General features: G+C 35.8%; 1 protein-coding gene across 1 annotated transcript in view; it reads left to right on the top strand.

The window, feature by feature from the left end:
- The window catches only part of TRHDE (thyrotropin-releasing hormone degrading enzyme), a 798,400-nt gene that overhangs the window by 503,835 nt on the left and 287,602 nt on the right, over nucleotides 1–6,963 (top strand). The gene's annotated exons all lie outside the window — the stretch shown is intronic.

Raw genomic sequence — 6,963 nt, forward strand, 5'->3', positions numbered from 1 at the left:
CTTTGCTAAACAATGAGCTTTTCATGCTTAGGGTCTCTCACCGTTCTGTTCCTTGATGGCATGGCTTCTGCCAAGTCCCAACTCATCACAATCCTTTATTGGGTTTCCAAGGAGTGGTGAGTAGACCTGAACCACAGACCTTGCTGTTAGAAGTGCAGTACTTATCCTACAGCACTATACTAGTACCTACACACATACCACATACATTGATACACACACACACATATATACACCCACATATACACATTTGTTGTTGTTGTTAAGTGCCGTGGAGTTGGTTCCGACTTATAGCAACCCTGTACAGGGTTTCCGAGGCTGTAAATCTTTACGGGAGTAGAAAGCCTTGTCTTTCTTCCGTGGGATAGCTGGTAGTTTTGAACTGCTGACCTTGCAGTTCACAGCCCCATTCGTAACCACTATGCTACCAGAGCTCCTTTCATATACACGTGGATATATATACATTGAGTTGGTTCTCATTCAGAGCAACCCTGTATAGAGTTTCCAAGGAGTGGCTTCTGGGTTTGAATTGCTTACCAGGACTTTTGGGGCTGCCATAATGAAGTAACCACAAACTGGATCGCTTATTGTTGTTGTTGTTGTTAAGTGCCGTTGAGTTGCTTATAGCAACATAAATTTATTGTTTCCCTGTTATGAAGGCAAGGAAAATAAATGAGGGTTTGGGTCATGTTAATTCCTTCTGAGTTATGAGAGAGAAAGTGCTCCATTTCTCTCTCCTAGCTGTTGATATATCTGATGTTCCTTGGTTTATAGCTAAGTGGAATATGGTATCACAGTCCTCTGCTTACCTTTCTTATTGTATTGTCACTGCTTTTGTAAGGACACCATTTGATACTCGGTTATGAATCGGACTGTGAACCACAAGGTCAACAGTTTGAAACTACCAGCTGTTCCGCAGGAGAAAGATGAGGCTTTCTGCTCCCGTAAAGATTTACAGCCTCAGAAACCCTGTACAGAGTCGCTATGAGTCGGAACCGACTCCACAGCACACAACAACAACATACTCCAGTATAACTTTATGATAATTCAAGTTATAGTATCTTTAAAGGGTATATTTCTGAAATAGAATTACATTTACAGATATAGGGGGCTAGGATTTCAACATAAAAGTTTGGGAGATACAGTGCAAACCAAATAGGGCTCTCTGAGCTATAAATTTATTTTTGAGTGAGCTTTGGTAATTTTTGTCTTTTCTAAGAATCTGGCCCATTTCATCTAAGATGTTTAATTTATTGGCAAAAATTATACATGATATATTTCCTTGTTATCATGTAATTATTTAAAATCTCTCATATTGCCCTTTTCATTGCAGATATCGCTAATTTGTGTTGTATCTTTTTTCCTGGCTAGTAGCTAGAAGCTTATCAATTTTATGGATCTGCTAAAAACAAAGCAAAGCAAAATAAACAAATGAACAGAAAACAGCTTTGGTTTCATTGATTTTCTCTCTTGTTTTCTATTTCATTGATTTCCTGTCTAATGATAATTTTAAATTTTAAATAACTTTGGGTTTAATTTGCTGTTTATTTTCTTTATTTAAGGTAGAAACTGAGGTAATTAATTTGAGATCTTTCTTCTAGTGATAATCCATGCATTTATTATATAAACTTCCCTATAAATGTGGCTTTAGTGGCATCCTAAACATGTTGATGTTTTAGTCTTATTTTCATTGAGATTAAGAAGCTTATAGGTTTTTAAATTTTTATAAATTGGCTTATAGATTACTTAGAAGTGTGTTGTTTAGTTCCCAACTTTTTAGATGTTTTCTCTAGAAACAGAATATCACATCTTTTATTCACATCTTCTAACCATAGAGCAAGTGGTGTGTTAAACTTCTGATCTTTTGGCTAGTATTCAAACTCTTTAAACACAGTGCTCCGGGGACTTCTTGGCTTATATTATAAATATTTATTCACAGTTTTGTTGTTGTTAAGTGCCATCAAGTTAGTTCTAACTCAAAGCAACCCTGAATAGGGTTTTCAAGGAGCGGCTGGTTGGTTTGATCTTCTGACCTTGTGGTGGCATTGTAGGATAATCAGTGGGCTGGAAATTGCAAGGTCATTAGTTCAACCTTCCAGCTGCTGTCTGAAAACCTATGTAGGTTGTCATGAATCAGAATCAACTTGATAGAACTTAACAACATTAACCAACATATAGCATAGGAAAGTGACAACAGTATAATTCTCTTTTTTCTTGTCATTTTTGCTATTTTTTTTCAGATGCTTCTTTATATATTTTAAAATAGAATAATGCATTATTTCTAGGAGTCCTGGTGTAGTACTATGGGTTAATGCACTGGACTGCAAAGTCAGTTTGATCTGCAAGGTTGGTGGTTCAAGCTTACTATCTGCTCCTTGGAGGATATATACAGGATAGCTGTGGGTTGGAATCGACTCAATGGCACTTAACAATTGTGAATTCAGTTTCAACTCATAGTGACCCTGTGAAGAGTTTCAAAGGAGCAGTTGGTGAATTTGAACCTTGTGTTTCAAGTGTTTATTCTACGGTGCCACACTAAAATATCATCAGTCAATTATATTTAAAGTAATTTCAAAATAGGAAAAACCATATATAAAGTAATTTCAACAATAGAAAAATTGTTTAAAGGACCTCTGGTAGTGTAATGGTTATAAATTGGGCTGCGAACCTCAAGATCAGCAATTTGAAACAACCAGCCATTCCATGGGAGAAAGATGAGGCTTTCTGATCCTATAAAGATTTACAGCCTCAGAAACCCTATATAGAGTCTCTATGAGTCAGAACTGACTCCATGGCACATCACCACCACCACTTAACTCCTTTGTTTCAATCTGTTCAGAAAAGATGCATAGTCTTGAAAATCCTATAGGGGCAATTCTACTCTATCATATAGGGTTACTTTGAGTTGGAATTGACTTGATGGCAGTGAGTCTTTGGTTAAAGGACTTCAATATTTCTTGTAGTGTAGATCTGATGGTGTTAAAAGTTTTTAGATTTTGTGTGTCTGGAGACACCTTTATATCCTCTTTTGTTTTTGAAAAATCATGAGGAACCAAATGAAAGGAGGATAATGTAATTGCAATTACATTCCAGAAAGAATACTTCTGTAGGTGTTGTAGACCATGGAATTAATAAAGTGAACCTTTAGATTTACAGAGATTTCATATAGAAATGCTGCTTTTGTTTTACTTTTTAAAAAAATAGATCATGCCGTTGCACTCAATAAAATCAGACTACTGTTCTTCTGTATTCTCGTTCCTCTAGATCTCTGTGGTCAGTGTCAGCCTCTAACAGGCAACCCCTCATTGCATCAATGCTCTGATAGATTAGCTTCTCTTTTAATTATATTCATAATAATTAGTCCAGCTACCCCTACCTCTACTTCACTATTCTTCCTAAATTGTAATTTTAACAGGATTTAAATAACTTTTTTATATAGCAATGTGTTTTAAAGCTATGGAAGAATATAGACAAAGATAAATTAGGATCCAATACTAATTTTTGTATGTTTGAATTTAAGAACTGAGTGTCTTTGAGAAATAATGAATGCTAAGATTCCTAGTGTGGTGTTGCCAGGTAAGCAGAAGACTACTAATCACAAGGTCAGTGGTTCAAACCACCAACAGCTTCTCCGACTCCACAGCATTTAACAATTCAATCTAAATAGTCCTAGAAACAGTTCAAAAAATAAAAACTACTAAAATGGCATCCTATATATTCAAATATGAAGTATAAATGGGAGAACTAGCCTGCAAAAACAGATTTAGCCACGTAAATTTTCCACTTTAATAATAGATTGAAAAAGAAGATGAAAGTTAAAGTGTAATGAAAACAGGAAAATACTGTCCATAGACAGGAAGGACTAGAAAAGATGGATTGAGGCAGCCTCTTTCCTCTAAAAGCACAAAGAGAAATAAGAATCAATGACCCAATGACCTGGATGATGAGAGTGAGAGAATTCTCATTAAATTTACATAAGATGCTAAGTTGGAGAGGTTCATTATAAGCTTAGAAGTGAAGACCAGATTTCAAAATGACTTAAGCAAATTTAGAGGATCCCTTAAAAAGAAAGAACATATTTAATCTGGCCTTATTTCAAGATTATAATATTTTAGAAACTAAACAAAATTACATAGAGTTAAAGGAAATAGTTTGCAAGCAAAACAACAAAAACTAAATTAATAAGGGGTCATGTTGAATATAAGTTAAAAACAAAACAAGTCAATACAACTTGCTATGTTCTAACTATATGGTCCATACTAAAGTTCTGAAATCCTTGTGAAACAAATATAAAGATTATCTGTCATCTGTAGGAATGGATATACAAACAACCTGGCCATTTACAACCACTGACTTTTGTGATAGCAGACTCCCCATCTACAGTATCTTGTCAGGCAGACCACTGTGAATACATGAAGAGTGCTAACACTTATTATTACTTATCATTACTGTAGAAAAGAATTAAAATTACAAGGTGGTTTCTTTCAAGAAGGTTGTAACCCAGTTGTTATTGTTACTATTGTTGTAGTTAAGCGCTATTTTGTTGGTTCCGACCCATAGCGACCCTGAACAGGGTTTCTGAGGCTGTAAATCTTTAAGGAAGCAGAAAGCCTCATCTTTCTTCCATGGAGCTGATGGTAGATTCAAACTGCTGACTTTGTGGTTCACAGCCTAATTTGTAACCACCACGCTACCAGAGCTCCTTATTTTTGGGTGTTGTTAAGTCTGTTCTGCCTAATAGTGACCCTGAGAAAAGCAGAATGAAATACCACTTGGTCATGAACCATCCTTACAATTGTTATGAATGTAGTGGAGATCATAAAAGGAAAATAGAAGGAATATACAGTCACTGTGGCAAAAAGAAATAATGGATATTCTAGCATTTCAAAAATTAGCATATGATCAAGAACCAGTGGTACTGAAGGCATTGGTGCTTCTTCCTTTAGTACAATAGGTTGCCCATTGGCAGCCCATTGCTGCTACCACTGTATCAATCTGTCTCATTGGGGTCTTCCTCTCTTTTGCCGACCCTCCACTTTACCAAGCATTATGTTGTTCTCCAGGAACTGGTCCCTCCTAGCATGATGTCCAAAGTATGAGACATGAAGTCTCACCATTCTGGCTTCTAAGAAGTATTCTGGTTGTACTTCTTCCAGTATAGATTTATTTGTTCTTCTGGCAGTTCATGGAACTTTCAATATTCTTTACCAACACCACAATTCAAATGTAACAATTCTTCTTTGGTCTTCTTTGTTCGTTGTTGACATTTCACATGCTTATGAGGCTACTGAAAATACTGTGGCTTGGGTCAGGTGCACATTAATCCCCAAACCGTTACATTTGCTCTTGAGCACCTTAAAGAGGTCTTGTCTGACAGATTTGCCTAATACAATACATTATTTGATTTCTGATGTCAGCAGTGATATCACTAGTTCCACATCCTGTTCTGAATCAAGCTTGAGTTTCTGGCAGTTCCCTGTCGATGTATTGTTATAACCATTTTTTAATTCTTTTAATCAAAATGTTACTTGAATTTGATATTAATGATATTGTTTGATGATTTCTGCATACTGTTGGATCACCTCTCTTTGGAATGGGCACAGTTATGCATCTCTTCCAATCAGTTGGCCAGGTAGCTATCTTCCAAATTGTCTGGCATAGATGAGTGTGTGTCATCAGTGCTTCATCTGTTTGTTGATATATTTAAATGTGGATTCTATCAGTTCCTGGTTCTTTGTTTTTCACCAATGCCTTCAGTACCACTGGTTCTTGATCATATGCTAATTTTTGAAATGCTAGAATATCCATTATTTCTTTTTGCCACAGTGACTGTATATTCCTTCTATTTTCCTTTTATGATCTCCGCTACATTCAATAATTTATCCACCAAATTCTTCAATGTTGCATGCAAGTGGAGGAATGCATTTTTTTCTTCAGTTCTTTCAGCTTATGAAATGCAGAGCTTGTTTGACCCTTTTGGATTTCTAATTCCAGATCTTTGCACAGGTTTTTAAACCAACAGGTGACATAGCTTCCAGCATCATAGGAACATTCAAGCCACCACCGTATGGAAAACTGATTGATGGATGAGTGGTTTTGCAACCAAGTGGTAGATACGAAATACATGAAAAGATAAAAGTTAATTTTAAAGAGTAACAATAATATCTATAATTTAATGCCATGGAAGTTAGAAAACCAAAAAGAAGGAACATGTTTAACACTTCTCTAGCTGAAAAAACTGTAAAAGAAATTCAAGTCTTCACTTGAAATACTTAAGATTCTATGGGCAAGTTATTGAATGATGTGGGAATCATAAAAAGAAGATGGAAGGAATACACAAAGTCACTGTACCAAAATGAATTGGCCAATGTTCTACAATTTCAAGATGTAATGTAGAATCAAGAACCTATTGTACTAAAGGAAGAAGTCCAAGTTGTGCCAAAGGCATTGGTGATAAACAAGGCTCCTGGAATTGATGGAATGCAAAATGAAATATTTCAAAAAACTGAATCAGTGCTGAAAGTACTCAGTCATCTAGGCCAAGAAATTTGGAGGACAGATATTTGGTCAAAAGAATGGGAAAGATCCATATATGTGTCTATCCCAAATACAGGTGACCAATTGGATATGTTGTTGTTGTTGTTACGTGCTGTCGAGTAGATTCTGACCCATAGCAACCCTGTATAGGATATAGAAACCTTCAAATATCATTAATATCACATGAAAGTAAAATTTTCAAACTGCATTCAGAAGAGGATGTGGGCTGAAGGATATCATTGCTGATATCAAATGGGTCTTGACTGAAAGCAGAGAATACCAGAAATATGTTATCTGTTGACCTTGTAAAGGTATTCAAATTTGCTGATCATAATGAAGTATTCAACCTGTATGCTGAGCAAATAATATGAGAAGCTGGGTTCTATGAAGAAAAACGTGGCATCAGGATTGGAGGAAGATTCATTAACA

Source organism: Chrysochloris asiatica, unplaced genomic scaffold (genome assembly GCF_000296735.1).
Source record: "Chrysochloris asiatica unplaced genomic scaffold, ChrAsi1.0 scaffold00170, whole genome shotgun sequence".
In the NCBI taxonomy this organism is placed as follows: domain Eukaryota; kingdom Metazoa; phylum Chordata; class Mammalia; order Afrosoricida; family Chrysochloridae; genus Chrysochloris; species Chrysochloris asiatica.